General features: G+C 48.6%; 8 non-coding genes and 1 pseudogene across 8 annotated transcripts; all 9 read right to left on the bottom strand.

Annotated features, from left to right (window-relative positions):
* Positions 1–869: 869 nt before the first annotated feature.
* Positions 870–1060, bottom strand: LOC142287721 (U2 spliceosomal RNA). The gene has a single exon (XR_012748632.1). It is a non-coding gene; the product is annotated as a U2 spliceosomal RNA (small nuclear RNA).
* Positions 1061–2177: 1117 nt separating this feature from the next.
* LOC142287722 (U2 spliceosomal RNA) lies at positions 2178–2368 on the bottom strand. The gene has a single exon (XR_012748633.1). It is a non-coding gene; the product is annotated as a U2 spliceosomal RNA (small nuclear RNA).
* Positions 2369–3485: 1117 nt separating this feature from the next.
* On the bottom strand, positions 3486–3678 carry LOC142287701 (U2 spliceosomal RNA). The gene has a single exon (XR_012748616.1). It is a non-coding gene; the product is annotated as a U2 spliceosomal RNA (small nuclear RNA).
* A 685-nt stretch (positions 3679–4363) lies between these two features.
* On the bottom strand, positions 4364–4527 carry LOC142287709 (U2 spliceosomal RNA; annotated as a pseudogene).
* A 1117-nt stretch (positions 4528–5644) lies between these two features.
* Positions 5645–5835, bottom strand: LOC142287723 (U2 spliceosomal RNA). The gene has a single exon (XR_012748634.1). It is a non-coding gene; the product is annotated as a U2 spliceosomal RNA (small nuclear RNA).
* A 1117-nt stretch (positions 5836–6952) lies between these two features.
* On the bottom strand, positions 6953–7143 carry LOC142287724 (U2 spliceosomal RNA). Its single transcript, XR_012748635.1, has one exon. It is a non-coding gene; the product is annotated as a U2 spliceosomal RNA (small nuclear RNA).
* A 1117-nt stretch (positions 7144–8260) lies between these two features.
* Positions 8261–8451, bottom strand: LOC142287725 (U2 spliceosomal RNA). The gene has a single exon (XR_012748636.1). It is a non-coding gene; the product is annotated as a U2 spliceosomal RNA (small nuclear RNA).
* Positions 8452–9568: 1117 nt separating this feature from the next.
* Positions 9569–9759, bottom strand: LOC142287726 (U2 spliceosomal RNA). The gene has a single exon (XR_012748637.1). It is a non-coding gene; the product is annotated as a U2 spliceosomal RNA (small nuclear RNA).
* Positions 9760–10876: 1117 nt separating this feature from the next.
* LOC142287703 (U2 spliceosomal RNA) lies at positions 10877–11061 on the bottom strand. Its single transcript, XR_012748618.1, has one exon. It is a non-coding gene; the product is annotated as a U2 spliceosomal RNA (small nuclear RNA).
* Between the last annotated feature and the right edge of the window lie 5399 nt (positions 11062–16460).

Raw genomic sequence — 16460 nt, forward strand, 5'->3', positions numbered from 1 at the left:
TCCAATTCACGATACAAAAAGACGGACAGGACAGGTTGCCTGACTTTCCGTCACTGCCACCCTTTGCCATCCTTACCCGTAGAAAGCCCTTTCATCATCCCCAAACCCTAATCTTTTCCCTTTCCTTCCCAGCCCCCAAACCCTGCCCTCTGTACCTTTCTCACCACCCGCTTCCCTTCTCCTGTCATCCCCCTACCACCCGGGAAAAAAAGAGATTGCCCCCTCCTTCCACTAGCCCACCCTCCCACCCAAAGAACAACTTCTTCTGCGCAGCTTGTTTTCTAGGCAGCAGCGCTATTGTGATGTCATCGGGGGGCATTGTGACAAGCCGCCAGTGTTCCGTCTCTTCATGTTGTGCACTGTTCAAACCGAAAATACATCAACAGGCAGGCTACAGAAAAGCTTACTAACAAAGGTTAGAGAGGGGCTTTCTCAGAGGGCTTTTTACAGTTTGTCTATTCCCAATTAGCCGGTTTAGTATACTTAATGAAAGTACTAATTCTTTCATAGGCCGCCCATTCTTAGTATTTGACGTTCAGGTAACAACAGGTAACTTTATTTGGAGTGGAAGCAGAGAGATAACACCAGATGCCAATTGTAGATCCTCTCACACCTGTGGTCACTGCAGCATCTGACTCCACTTTGTCCAAAAGGGATCTATTCCATTCAATTACACATGATCTAGATTAGACTGACAACAAGATACTGCACGGGACATAGCAGAGTTGGTGAAGTTGAGTGGTGATGAGTTTGCTATTTGGATGAATAAAGCAAGTAAAAAGTGTGTTAGATAAAAATTCATTTCAATTCGCTAATCGGGCTAATATGAATCAGGTGAATCGAGTTCTGCTTTTGGAAACTGGGTTAAGAAGGGGTGCACCGTTCCTGGAGGTACTGCAATACCAGGTCAATGCGTGGAGTGGACAGAGCAAGCTCTTTTTCCATCTCCCTGTTCTAAAAATCCATTTAATATATGGTCCCCAGATAGGGGACGTATCAGATATTAAACTGATAAGAACAGATACTACACTTGATCTTAGCCAAAAGGCCGAGAAGCGATAACCAGAATTGGTTTGGGCCTCGAGTGGCACCCTGGCCTATGCCGGACACATCTTAGGGAGAGAGAGCGAGAGGGAGACAAACCCACGCCTACACAAGACATTTTGTCACCCAAGCCAACCCTTGAAAAGGCTGCTTTGCAGAGCAAAAACAAGAAGAATGGTGCGTTTTGCAGCCGCCGCCCACTGCAATGAATCTGAATAACTCCTCCTTTAGGGCGCAAGCAACTCCCCTCCCCCTTGCAGTCTTTCCAATTCACGATACAAAAAGACGGACAGGACAGGTTGCCTGACTTTCCGTCACTGCCACCCTTTGCCATCCTTACCCGTAGAAAGCCCTTTCATCATCCCCAAACCCTAATCTTTTCCCTTTCCTTCCCAGCCCCCAAACCCTGCCCTCTGTACCTTTCTCACCACCCGCTTCCCTTCTCCTGTCATCCCCCTACCACCCGGGAAAAAAAGAGATTGCCCCCTCCTTCCACTAGCCCACCCTCCCACCCAAAGAACAACTTCTTCTGCGCAGCTTGTTTTCTAGGCAGCAGCGCTATTGTGATGTCATCGGGGGGCATTGTGACAAGCCGCCAGTGTTCCGTCTCTTCATGTTGTGCACTGTTCAAACCGAAAATACATCAACAGGCAGGCTACAGAAAAGCTTACTAACAAAGGTTAGAGAGGGGCTTTCTCAGAGGGCTTTTTACAGTTTGTCTATTCCCAATTAGCCGGTTTAGTATACTTAATGAAAGTACTAATTCTTTCATAGGCCGCCCATTCTTAGTATTTGACGTTCAGGTAACAACAGGTAACTTTATTTGGAGTGGAAGCAGAGAGATAACACCAGATGCCAATTGTAGATCCTCTCACACCTGTGGTCACTGCAGCATCTGACTCCACTTTGTCCAAAAGGGATCTATTCCATTCAATTACACATGATCTAGATTAGACTGACAACAAGATACTGCACGGGACATAGCAGAGTTGGTGAAGTTGAGTGGTGATGAGTTTGCTATTTGGATGAATAAAGCAAGTAAAAAGTGTGTTAGATAAAAATTCATTTCAATTCGCTAATCGGGCTAATATGAATCAGGTGAATCGAGTTCTGCTTTTGGAAACTGGGTTAAGAAGGGGTGCACCGTTCCTGGAGGTACTGCAATACCAGGTCAATGCGTGGAGTGGACAGAGCAAGCTCTTTTTCCATCTCCCTGTTCTAAAAATCCATTTAATATATGGTCCCCAGATAGGGGACGTATCAGATATTAAACTGATAAGAACAGATACTACACTTGATCTTAGCCAAAAGGCCGAGAAGCGATAACCAGAATTGGTTTGGGCCTCGAGTGGCACCCTGGCCTATGCCGGACACATCTTAGGGAGAGAGAGCGAGAGGGAGACAAACCCACGCCTACACAAGACATTTTGTCACCCAAGCCAACCCTTGAAAAGGCTGCTTTGCAGAGCAAAAACAAGAAGAATGGTGCGTTTTGCAGCCGCCGCCCACTGCAATGAATCTGAATAACTCCTCCTTTAGGGCGCAAGCAACTCCCCTCCCCCTTGCAGTCTTTCCAATTCACGATACAAAAAGACGGACAGGACAGGTTGCCTGACTTTCCGTCACTGCCACCCTTTGCCATCCTTACCCGTAGAAAGCCCTTTCATCATCCCCAAACCCTAATCTTTTCCCTTTCCTTCCCAGCCCCCAAACCCTGCCCTCTGTACCTTTCTCACCACCCGCTTCCCTTCTCCTGTCATCCCCCTACCACCCGGGAAAAAAAGAGATTGCCCCCTCCTTCCACTAGCCCACCCTCCCACCCAAAGAACAACTTCTTCTGCGCAGCTTGTTTTCTAGGCAGCAGCGCTATTGTGATGTCATCGGGGGGCATTGTGACAAGCCGCCAGTGTTCCGTCTCTTCATGTTGTGCACTGTTCAAACCGAAAATACATCAACAGGCAGGCTACAGAAAAGCTTACTAACAAAGGTTAGAGAGGGGCTTTCTCAGAGGGCTTTTTACAGTTTGTCTATTCCCAATTAGCCGGTTTAGTATACTTAATGAAAGTACTAATTCTTTCATAGGCCGCCCATTCTTAGTATTTGACGTTCAGGTAACAACAGGTAACTTTATTTGGAGTGGAAGCAGAGAGATAACACCAGATGCCAATTGTAGATCCTCTCACACCTGTGGTCACTGCAGCATCTGACTCCACTTTGTCCAAAAGGGATCTATTCCATTCAATTACACATGATCTAGATTAGACTGACAACAAGATACTGCACGGGACATAGCAGAGTTGGTGAAGTTGAGTGGTGATGAGTTTGCTATTTGGATGAATAAAGCAAGTAAAAAGTGTGTTAGATAAAAATTCATTTCAATTCGCTAATCGGGCTAATATGAATCAGGTGAATCGAGTTCTGCTTTTGGAAACTGGGTTAAGAAGGGGTGCACCGTTCCTGGAGGTACTGCAATACCAGGTCAATGCGTGGAGTGGACAGAGCAAGCTCTTTTTCCATCTCCCTGTTCTAAAAATCCATTTAATATATGGTCCCCAGATAGGGGACGTATCAGATATTAAACTGATAAGAACAGATTTTTGATTTAATGAAGCTTTCCAAAGCACCACAAAAAATGCATGACCGAAGTCACACCAAAAACAGTGCAAAGGCTAGGATTCGTGTGGACCCCACCGTGAGGAGAGGGTCCCCAAAAATCAACCCCGTCCCTCCGAGCCAGAAGGCCACAGCAAGGGTCAGGGATCTTCGGTGCTCCCCCAAGCCGAAGCCTGGTTGAGCCTTGTCGTTGCTCCCAGCGTCCACCCAGGCATCTTACCCAAGTGGAGTAGAGAGCTACTAGTTGTTGGTTTCGCAGCCGAAACTGCCCGGACCGTCAACCGGTGTTGGTTTCTCAGCCCAAGGCTAACCGGACCTCCAACCGGGTGTTGGTTTCTCAGCCGAAGCTGACCCAGACCTCCAACCGGGTGTTGGTTTCTCAGCCGAAGCTGACCCGGACCTCCAACCGGGTGTTAGTTTCTCAGCCCAAAGCTGACCAGACCTCCGACCGGGATTATAAAAATTTCCCTTCCTAGCCAGAAGGCCGGGATAGGGTAATATGCTCAAAAAGTATGAAAAGGCAAGGTACGGTGTGCTACAGAGCCCAAGGCTTGCCGGGGTCCCAAGCCAGCAAGCTCAGACTCACTCCAGGGTCGTCAGTCCTGGGGCACGTTGTACCATAGCCCCCCATCCTTACTCAGTCTAATAGCCTCGATCCTGGTAGGGCCATGTTTTCCACTAGATGAATATACTATCCACCCAGAGTACTAGCAAGCGCAACCTTCCAGTGTGCATTGTATCATTGTACTAAGGTGGCCTGGAGCTTAAACCACCTCTTCGAACAACACTACACTTGATCTTAGCCAAAAGGCCGAGAAGCGATAAGAACAGATACTACACTTGATCTTAGCCAAAAGGCCGAGAAGCGATAACCAGAATTGGTTTGGGCCTCGAGTGGCACCCTGGCCTATGCCGGACACATCTTAGGGAGAGAGAGCGAGAGGGAGACAAACCCACGCCTACACAAGACATTTTGTCACCCAAGCCAACCCTTGAAAAGGCTGCTTTGCAGAGCAAAAACAAGAAGAATGGTGCGTTTTGCAGCCGCCGCCCACTGCAATGAATCTGAATAACTCCTCCTTTAGGGCGCAAGCAACTCCCCTCCCCCTTGCAGTCTTTCCAATTCACGATACAAAAAGACGGACAGGACAGGTTGCCTGACTTTCCGTCACTGCCACCCTTTGCCATCCTTACCCGTAGAAAGCCCTTTCATCATCCCCAAACCCTAATCTTTTCCCTTTCCTTCCCAGCCCCCAAACCCTGCCCTCTGTACCTTTCTCACCACCCGCTTCCCTTCTCCTGTCATCCCCCTACCACCCGGGAAAAAAAGAGATTGCCCCCTCCTTCCACTAGCCCACCCTCCCACCCAAAGAACAACTTCTTCTGCGCAGCTTGTTTTCTAGGCAGCAGCGCTATTGTGATGTCATCGGGGGGCATTGTGACAAGCCGCCAGTGTTCCGTCTCTTCATGTTGTGCACTGTTCAAACCGAAAATACATCAACAGGCAGGCTACAGAAAAGCTTACTAACAAAGGTTAGAGAGGGGCTTTCTCAGAGGGCTTTTTACAGTTTGTCTATTCCCAATTAGCCGGTTTAGTATACTTAATGAAAGTACTAATTCTTTCATAGGCCGCCCATTCTTAGTATTTGACGTTCAGGTAACAACAGGTAACTTTATTTGGAGTGGAAGCAGAGAGATAACACCAGATGCCAATTGTAGATCCTCTCACACCTGTGGTCACTGCAGCATCTGACTCCACTTTGTCCAAAAGGGATCTATTCCATTCAATTACACATGATCTAGATTAGACTGACAACAAGATACTGCACGGGACATAGCAGAGTTGGTGAAGTTGAGTGGTGATGAGTTTGCTATTTGGATGAATAAAGCAAGTAAAAAGTGTGTTAGATAAAAATTCATTTCAATTCGCTAATCGGGCTAATATGAATCAGGTGAATCGAGTTCTGCTTTTGGAAACTGGGTTAAGAAGGGGTGCACCGTTCCTGGAGGTACTGCAATACCAGGTCAATGCGTGGAGTGGACAGAGCAAGCTCTTTTTCCATCTCCCTGTTCTAAAAATCCATTTAATATATGGTCCCCAGATAGGGGACGTATCAGATATTAAACTGATAAGAACAGATACTACACTTGATCTTAGCCAAAAGGCCGAGAAGCGATAACCAGAATTGGTTTGGGCCTCGAGTGGCACCCTGGCCTATGCCGGACACATCTTAGGGAGAGAGAGCGAGAGGGAGACAAACCCACGCCTACACAAGACATTTTGTCACCCAAGCCAACCCTTGAAAAGGCTGCTTTGCAGAGCAAAAACAAGAAGAATGGTGCGTTTTGCAGCCGCCGCCTACTGCAATGAATCTGAATAACTCCTCCTTTAGGGCGCAAGCAACTCCCCTCCCCCTTGCAGTCTTTCCAATTCACGATACAAAAAGACGGACAGGACAGGTTGCCTGACTTTCCGTCACTGCCACCCTTTGCCATCCTTACCCGTAGAAAGCCCTTTCATCATCCCCAAACCCTAATCTTTTCCCTTTCCTTCCCAGCCCCCAAACCCTGCCCTCTGTACCTTTCTCACCACCCGCTTCCCTTCTCCTGTCATCCCCCTACCACCCGGGAAAAAAAGAGATTGCCCCCTCCTTCCACTAGCCCACCCTCCCACCCAAAGAACAACTTCTTCTGCGCAGCTTGTTTTCTAGGCAGCAGCGCTATTGTGATGTCATCGGGGGGCATTGTGACAAGCCGCCAGTGTTCCGTCTCTTCATGTTGTGCACTGTTCAAACCGAAAATACATCAACAGGCAGGCTACAGAAAAGCTTACTAACAAAGGTTAGAGAGGGGCTTTCTCAGAGGGCTTTTTACAGTTTGTCTATTCCCAATTAGCCGGTTTAGTATACTTAATGAAAGTACTAATTCTTTCATAGGCCGCCCATTCTTAGTATTTGACGTTCAGGTAACAACAGGTAACTTTATTTGGAGTGGAAGCAGAGAGATAACACCAGATGCCAATTGTAGATCCTCTCACACCTGTGGTCACTGCAGCATCTGACTCCACTTTGTCCAAAAGGGATCTATTCCATTCAATTACACATGATCTAGATTAGACTGACAACAAGATACTGCACGGGACATAGCAGAGTTGGTGAAGTTGAGTGGTGATGAGTTTGCTATTTGGATGAATAAAGCAAGTAAAAAGTGTGTTAGATAAAAATTCATTTCAATTCGCTAATCGGGCTAATATGAATCAGGTGAATCGAGTTCTGCTTTTGGAAACTGGGTTAAGAAGGGGTGCACCGTTCCTGGAGGTACTGCAATACCAGGTCAATGCGTGGAGTGGACAGAGCAAGCTCTTTTTCCATCTCCCTGTTCTAAAAATCCATTTAATATATGGTCCCCAGATAGGGGACGTATCAGATATTAAACTGATAAGAACAGATACTACACTTGATCTTAGCCAAAAGGCCGAGAAGCGATAACCAGAATTGGTTTGGGCCTCGAGTGGCACCCTGGCCTATGCCGGACACATCTTAGGGAGAGAGAGCGAGAGGGAGACAAACCCACGCCTACACAAGACATTTTGTCACCCAAGCCAACCCTTGAAAAGGCTGCTTTGCAGAGCAAAAACAAGAAGAATGGTGCGTTTTGCAGCCGCCGCCCACTGCAATGAATCTGAATAACTCCTCCTTTAGGGCGCAAGCAACTCCCCTCCCCCTTGCAGTCTTTCCAATTCACGATACAAAAAGACGGACAGGACAGGTTGCCTGACTTTCCGTCACTGCCACCCTTTGCCATCCTTACCCGTAGAAAGCCCTTTCATCATCCCCAAACCCTAATCTTTTCCCTTTCCTTCCCAGCCCCCAAACCCTGCCCTCTGTACCTTTCTCACCACCCGCTTCCCTTCTCCTGTCATCCCCCTACCACCCGGGAAAAAAAGAGATTGCCCCCTCCTTCCACTAGCCCACCCTCCCACCCAAAGAACAACTTCTTCTGCGCAGCTTGTTTCCTAGGCAGCAGCGCTATTGTGATGTCATCGGGGGGCATTGTGACAAGCCGCCAGTGTTCCGTCTCTTCATGTTGTGCACTGTTCAAACCGAAAATACATCAACAGGCAGGCTACAGAAAAGCTTACTAACAAAGGTTAGAGAGGGGCTTTCTCAGAGGGCTTTTTACAGTTTGTCTATTCCCAATTAGCCGGTTTAGTATACTTAATGAAAGTACTAATTCTTTCATAGGCCGCCCATTCTTAGTATTTGACGTTCAGGTAACAACAGGTAACTTTATTTGGAGTGGAAGCAGAGAGATAACACCAGATGCCAATTGTAGATCCTCTCACACCTGTGGTCACTGCAGCATCTGACTCCACTTTGTCCAAAAGGGATCTATTCCATTCAATTACACATGATCTAGATTAGACTGACAACAAGATACTGCACGGGACATAGCAGAGTTGGTGAAGTTGAGTGGTGATGAGTTTGCTATTTGGATGAATAAAGCAAGTAAAAAGTGTGTTAGATAAAAATTCATTTCAATTCGCTAATCGGGCTAATATGAATCAGGTGAATCGAGTTCTGCTTTTGGAAACTGGGTTAAGAAGGGGTGCACCGTTCCTGGAGGTACTGCAATACCAGGTCAATGCGTGGAGTGGACAGAGCAAGCTCTTTTTCCATCTCCCTGTTCTAAAAATCCATTTAATATATGGTCCCCAGATAGGGGACGTATCAGATATTAAACTGATAAGAACAGATACTACACTTGATCTTAGCCAAAAGGCCGAGAAGCGATAACCAGAATTGGTTTGGGCCTCGAGTGGCACCCTGGCCTATGCCGGACACATCTTAGGGAGAGAGAGCGAGAGGGAGACAAACCCACGCCTACACAAGACATTTTGTCACCCAAGCCAACCCTTGAAAAGGCTGCTTTGCAGAGCAAAAACAAGAAGAATGGTGCGTTTTGCAGCCGCCGCCCACTGCAATGAATCTGAATAACTCCTCCTTTAGGGCGCAAGCAACTCCCCTCCCCCTTGCAGTCTTTCCAATTCACGATACAAAAAGACGGACAGGACAGGTTGCCTGACTTTCCGTCACTGCCACCCTTTGCCATCCTTACCCGTAGAAAGCCCTTTCATCATCCCCAAACCCTAATCTTTTCCCTTTCCTTCCCAGCCCCCAAACCCTGCCCTCTGTACCTTTCTCACCACCCGCTTCCCTTCTCCTGTCATCCCCCTACCACCCGGGAAAAAAAGAGATTGCCCCCTCCTTCCACTAGCCCACCCTCCCACCCAAAGAACAACTTCTTCTGCGCAGCTTGTTTTCTAGGCAGCAGCGCTATTGTGATGTCATCGGGGGGCATTGTGACAAGCCGCCAGTGTTCCGTCTCTTCATGTTGTGCACTGTTCAAACCGAAAATACATCAACAGGCAGGCTACAGAAAAGCTTACTAACAAAGGTTAGAGAGGGGCTTTCTCAGAGGGCTTTTTACAGTTTGTCTATTCCCAATTAGCCGGTTTAGTATACTTAATGAAAGTACTAATTCTTTCATAGGCCGCCCATTCTTAGTATTTGACGTTCAGGTAACAACAGGTAACTTTATTTGGAGTGGAAGCAGAGAGATAACACCAGATGCCAATTGTAGATCCTCTCACACCTGTGGTCACTGCAGCATCTGACTCCACTTTGTCCAAAAGGGATCTATTCCATTCAATTACACATGATCTAGATTAGACTGACAACAAGATACTGCACGGGACATAGCAGAGTTGGTGAAGTTGAGTGGTGATGAGTTTGCTATTTGGATGAATAAAGCAAGTAAAAAGTGTGTTAGATAAAAATTCATTTCAATTCGCTAATCGGGCTAATATGAATCAGGTGAATCGAGTTCTGCTTTTGGAAACTGGGTTAAGAAGGGGTGCACCGTTCCTGGAGGTACTGCAATACCAGGTCAATGCGTGGAGTGGACAGAGCAAGCTCTTTTTCCATCTCCCTGTTCTAAAAATCCATTTAATATATGGTCCCCAGATAGGGGACGTATCAGATATTAAACTGATAAGAACAGATACTACACTTGATCTTAGCCAAAAGGCCGAGAAGCGATAACCAGAATTGGTTTGGGCCTCGAGTGGCACCCTGGCCTATGCCGGACACATCTTAGGGAGAGAGAGCGAGAGGGAGACAAACCCACGCCTACACAAGACATTTTGTCACCCAAGCCAACCCTTGAAAAGGCTGCTTTGCAGAGCAAAAACAAGAAGAATGGTGCGTTTTGCAGCCGCCGCCCACTGCAATGAATCTGAATAACTCCTCCTTTAGGGCGCAAGCAACTCCCCTCCCCCTTGCAGTCTTTCCAATTCACGATACAAAAAGACGGACAGGACAGGTTGCCTGACTTTCCGTCACTGCCACCCTTTGCCATCCTTACCCGTAGAAAGCCCTTTCATCATCCCCAAACCCTAATCTTTTCCCTTTCCTTCCCAGCCCCCAAACCCTGCCCTCTGTACCTTTCTCACCACCCGCTTCCCTTCTCCTGTCATCCCCCTACCACCCGGGAAAAAAAGAGATTGCCCCCTCCTTCCACTAGCCCACCCTCCCACCCAAAGAACAACTTCTTCTGCGCAGCTTGTTTTCTAGGCAGCAGCGCTATTGTGATGTCATCGGGGGGCATTGTGACAAGCCGCCAGTGTTCCGTCTCTTCATGTTGTGCACTGTTCAAACCGAAAATACATCAACAGGCAGGCTACAGAAAAGCTTACTAACAAAGGTTAGAGAGGGGCTTTCTCAGAGGGCTTTTTACAGTTTGTCTATTCCCAATTAGCCGGTTTAGTATACTTAATGAAAGTACTAATTCTTTCATAGGCCGCCCATTCTTAGTATTTGACGTTCAGGTAACAACAGGTAACTTTATTTGGAGTGGAAGCAGAGAGATAACACCAGATGCCAATTGTAGATCCTCTCACACCTGTGGTCACTGCAGCATCTGACTCCACTTTGTCCAAAAGGGATCTATTCCATTCAATTACACATGATCTAGATTAGACTGACAACAAGATACTGCACGGGACATAGCAGAGTTGGTGAAGTTGAGTGGTGATGAGTTTGCTATTTGGATGAATAAAGCAAGTAAAAAGTGTGTTAGATAAAAATTCATTTCAATTCGCTAATCGGGCTAATATGAATCAGGTGAATCGAGTTCTGCTTTTGGAAACTGGGTTAAGAAGGGGTGCACCGTTCCTGGAGGTACTGCAATACCAGGTCAATGCGTGGAGTGGACAGAGCAAGCTCTTTTTCCATCTCCCTGTTCTAAAAATCCATTTAATATATGGTCCCCAGATAGGGGACGTATCAGATATTAAACTGATAAGAACAGATGAGATTTCATCCGCAAATTTCAGAAAACGGTCATCGGCCACCACACAAAAGCGCAGTGCCGCAGGTGATCGCCTCCCGAGCCCAGGAACCACCAGCCATAAGGGGACGTAACCACCAAAAGGCGCAACAATCCCCGAGGCCGGCGGTTGTGCAAGCCCGGGCCCCTCCCAGCCAAGACCAAGGCAAACCCAATGAAGGGACTACACTTGATCTTAGCCAAAAGGCCGAGAAGCGATAACCAGAATTGGTTTGGGCCTCGAGTGGCACCCTGGCCTATGCCGGACACATCTTAGGGAGAGAGAGCGAGAGGGAGACAAACCCACGCCTACACAAGACATTTTGTCACCCAAGCCAACCCTTGAAAAGGCTGCTTTGCAGAGCAAAAACAAGAAGAATGGTGCGTTTTGCAGCCGCCGCCCACTGCAATGAATCTGAATAACTCCTCCTTTAGGGCGCAAGCAACTCCCCTCCCCCTTGCAGTCTTTCCAATTCACGATACAAAAAGACGGACAGGACAGGTTGCCTGACTTTCCGTCACTGCCACCCTTTGCCATCCTTACCCGTAGAAAGCCCTTTCATCATCCCCAAACCCTAATCTTTTCCCTTTCCTTCCCAGCCCCCAAACCCTGCCCTCTGTACCTTTCTCACCACCCGCTTCCCTTCTCCTGTCATCCCCCTACCACCCGGGAAAAAAAGAGATTGCCCCCTCCTTCCACTAGCCCACCCTCCCACCCAAAGAACAACTTCTTCTGCGCAGCTTGTTTTCTAGGCAGCAGCGCTATTGTGATGTCATCGGGGGGCATTGTGACAAGCCGCCAGTGTTCCGTCTCTTCATGTTGTGCACTGTTCAAACCGAAAATACATCAACAGGCAGGCTACAGAAAAGCTTACTAACAAAGGTTAGAGAGGGGCTTTCTCAGAGGGCTTTTTACAGTTTGTCTATTCCCAATTAGCCGGTTTAGTATACTTAATGAAAGTACTAATTCTTTCATAGGCCGCCCATTCTTAGTATTTGACGTTCAGGTAACAACAGGTAACTTTATTTGGAGTGGAAGCAGAGAGATAACACCAGATGCCAATTGTAGATCCTCTCACACCTGTGGTCACTGCAGCATCTTGACCATTGAGGAAGGATTCTCCAGTCGTGCTGTATGTGTGTTACCCACCAATACCATCTGTAAATAATACACGAACTGCATGTGACTTGGTTTAAAATTGGCCACAGCAGCCTTTATTACCTATTATTTACATACTAACACAAGGGGGCGCCGTCCAACGGGCGACCCCAACAAATAACAATAGGTAACACAGTAACCAATACAGTAAATATACAACCCTGAGTAGGCCCAGTCCAGGAACCACTTCTCACCCCAGTATCCCTGGCCGCAACACACCGACCCAGAGATGAGGTATTAATCACCTACGGATTAACCCTCCAACTTTGCAGAACCCCGTGCCTGCAACATCCCGGAACCTGGAGCCACCATACCAAGATGGTGTCTCTCTGTCCAGTTACCATTGCCTTCAACCGCCTCTGGACCAGACCTACCCCCCGCTGCTGTGACAAAGAAACAACCCAGACAAAATTCCCCTCGGTATTAAACACAAGGGAGGGTGGGCGGGGATCGTTCCATATCCGGAAGTCAAGAGAGAGGGGGTAAGTCAAAGTCCTTTACTTACACCCCTCAACTGTCCCACCTCTTCCTCCAGGGAACTCCTCCTACCCACCAATCCCTTTTATTCTGCCTTATAAACAAACCATTCCTGTTTCCATTAACCCCATCACTCCTTCCCTTCCCTCTAGTCATGTCGCCCCTCCACCCTATGGGTTCCATGGCTTTCTTGACCATTGAGGAAGGATTCTCCAGTCGTGCTGTATGTGTGTTACCCACCAATACCATCTGTAAATAATACACGAACTGCATGTGACTTGGTTTAAAATTGGCCACAGCAGCCTTTATTACCTATTATTTACATACTAACACAAGGGGGCGCCGTCCAACGGGCGACCCCAACAAATAACAATAGGTAACACAGTAACCAATACAGTAAATATACAACCCTGAGTAGGCCCAGTCCAGGAACCACTTCTCACCCCAGTATCCCTGGCCGCAACACACCGACCCAGAGATGAGGTATTAATCACCTACGGATTAACCCTCCAACTTTGCAGAACCCCGTGCCTGCAACATCCCGGAACCTGGAGCCACCATACCAAGATGGTGTCTCTCTGTCCAGTTACCATTGCCTTCAACCGCCTCTGGACCAGACCTACCCCCCGCCACAGGACAGGGCACGTGACTCCTTACGTGGCCTGGACCCGCCACACACCAAAAGCTTGTACCACACCTCCACGCAATCCCAGCGTCCACAAACAGCACCAAGAACGTTAAGATGCACCCCCATCGCATCACCAAAACCACCAGTTCAGCGCCACCAACTTTAGGCGCCGCCCCCCAATAAAGGCTCGATTGATACTGATACTGCCTACCGCACAAGCCACACGCCATTCCAAACCGGTCACACTATCAAAAACTACCCCACGATTAAGCCCGGGTATGTCTTCCACAATGCAACAAACCAACAATTTTTTTTTTTTTTTTTATTTTTTTTTTAAAACATTCATAAATAACTTCTCGAGATACCTAATCGCTGCCTCCCACTCACTGGACCAGTACCATCGACCCGTCCAGACCCCACTGGCAAAATTTGGGCGAGCCTCAGACCGTCGAGGCCCCGAGAACCAACGAATGCCCAAATATCCAAATGAGGCACACCCTCACCACAAAACCCAGAGGTTATAAACCCACAGATAACACCAACCTGTTACGCCAACCCATTCCACTCCCAAAAGACTCAAACGCCCCCATTGGCCTTAACCCGATAACAACTGAGGCCAACGTAACACCGAAACAAGAGGACTCCCACCTCCCAATACTTCTCACCACCCCTTTTCTGAGCCCACCGAGGGGCCTCCGTGGAAGCCCAATCCAGAAGGAAGACGACCCGTAGTATTCCGGGCGCCCACCCCCGCCACCTGCAATCCAGTCTGCAGCGCTGCCACAAAATGGTACCTTAACAAACGCGACACAATAATAATCCTGGGCGTCCTCACAACATAAATTCCGCACCCGGGACCGCGTATAACAACACCAACCTTCACCACCCGCCTAATCTGATTCGGTGAGCGACAAAGCCGGCGCTCAACCCACTGCACCACCTCGGACACATCCTCCAACATCCAACCTCCGCTCCTAACCGTAGATGGGCTGACCAACCCCACAATCTCAAAGCCTCCCAAAAGGCTAACACAAACCGTTTTGGACAAGGGAAACAAAACCTGCTCGTGCTCAGATGAACATAGCCACCACAAACCACTCACCAAACGCTGCCACAAAACAACGGAGACGGACCCTTGTATCCCGCTGCCTCACACCCTTACGACCAAACCCTTCAAGGCCTGCCGCGCACTAAGATCCTGCGAAAACATCTCTCCACATCTAATCCTCAACAAGACAGCCACAGCCGCCACCCTCTGCTCCACTGCTGACGCCGGCCTAGCAGCCTGAAAACCGTTAATCACCACTGCCAACGCCCCCACCAAATACTCCACCGGGCCTTCCTCACACATTGTCCCAAACAACGTTATCTGCGCCACCCACACTTCTGGATATCAGCCCCAAATAACCTCAGTCACTGGGCACCGAGCCGCTCCCCAACACAGCCACACCAGACTCCACAAGCCCTCAGGACACACCGTGCCCACCTCGTCTGTTACGCGGCCTCAACTCCCGAGACCTGCAGAACTGGAAGGAAACAAAGCAGCTGCTATTCCCTTGGCGAACCCCAGTACTGGTTGCGCCACGCATACCATTTTTTTTTTTTTTGTTTTTAAACGCATACAATTGCGAAACCAACTGTCGCAAGTACGCCACCTTTGGCCCCAGGATTAGCAAACCAACTATTAATCGAATTCTCCACCAACTGATAGTCAGAATGACAGCACACCTTCCTCTTGGAAAAACTGCCAACCTCCCCAACCCGACTACTACCACCGATTGGAAGCGCTACCCCACAATGCCCAACCAGAAAACCAACTGGACCCGCTGCATCCGAGTACCGCAGCTACGTTCCATCAGGCACCACCTTACCCAGCCACAATCCGCGGCCACTAAATCGCCGTAAGAAAAAACCTCCTACACCATCAGATCGTCATTGATCTCCTTCGTGACCACACACAAATGATCCGATGGCTGCACCCTTGGCGCAGCCATCGCCAGCCGTCCAGCAGACACGCCCCCCAGCGGCGTAACTCTGCACCCGTGGTTCGACCGCCCCTGCAAAGACTGCACCGCCTGAAACCGCACCGTCTTAGCTGACCTAACTGCCTCTATCGCAGCCCATAGGACCACACCATTACCCACGAATCCTACCTTTCTGACCATAACATCAAACTTTATCCCCCACAAACTGTATCACTGGCGTTGGACCCTCAGTCTTCGCCTGCGCCAACAGGCCCAAAAGAGTATCCACCACCATCTGCAATGAAACAAACAACCTCAACGAATCATCAACCCGCCAACCCGATGTAAAGAGAATCAACCTATAATGAATAAGAGGTGTAAGCTGGGACACACCACGCACAAACCACTCCACAAAGAAATAACCGCCCCCAACGGAACATAAAATAAGACAAAACCCATTAGCCCCCACCGATCAGCATAATAATAACTCCCCTCCCCACCGCAGCACCAGAACTGCTAGCTAGCAGGGTGGACCAGTAACAACCTAAATGCCGCCTCCAAATCCACCTTTGCCATCAATGCTCCACGGCTCACCGCCTTTACCAAATCCCACCCTCTGTCCAACGACACATAATAAACCGCCGACAATTCTGGAGCCAAGCAGGCATACACCGATGACTCCTCCAGATAAGATACGTTTTGAACAAGCCGAAATATATACATCTATATACAGCTCATTTCCGGCACTACCCACCAACAGAGAAACCCAATCATGACAAGGAGGGCCCCGAATGGCCCACCCATCCTGCCCAAAGCCACGTCCTGACCCCTCTTTCCACTGACAACCACCAGGTGTCCCCTAGCCCAGCACAAACTTCCAATAAGGAGGCAAAGATCCACCAATATAAATAGAAAGACGCAGAATTACTATGTTCCTTACCACAACCCAACACGTATGCTTAAGACAACCGTCCGCGCCAAATCTGCACCACCCATCATTCTATTCCCCCCAAAAAACCCTCATCGACCGTGTCGCCGGGGTTCCACGCCCCGAACAGCCAACTACCCCCCAAAAGGGGGGGGGCTGACTAGGAGCCGCCATCCACTGCAGCCATAAGGATGTGCCCGTATGCTCCTACCGCATACTGGCACGCAACACCTTCCCTTGCTGAAATTACACGGCGTA

The sequence above is a fragment of the Anomaloglossus baeobatrachus genome, unplaced genomic scaffold (assembly GCF_048569485.1).
Source record: "Anomaloglossus baeobatrachus isolate aAnoBae1 unplaced genomic scaffold, aAnoBae1.hap1 Scaffold_756, whole genome shotgun sequence".
Taxonomy (NCBI): domain Eukaryota; kingdom Metazoa; phylum Chordata; class Amphibia; order Anura; family Aromobatidae; genus Anomaloglossus; species Anomaloglossus baeobatrachus.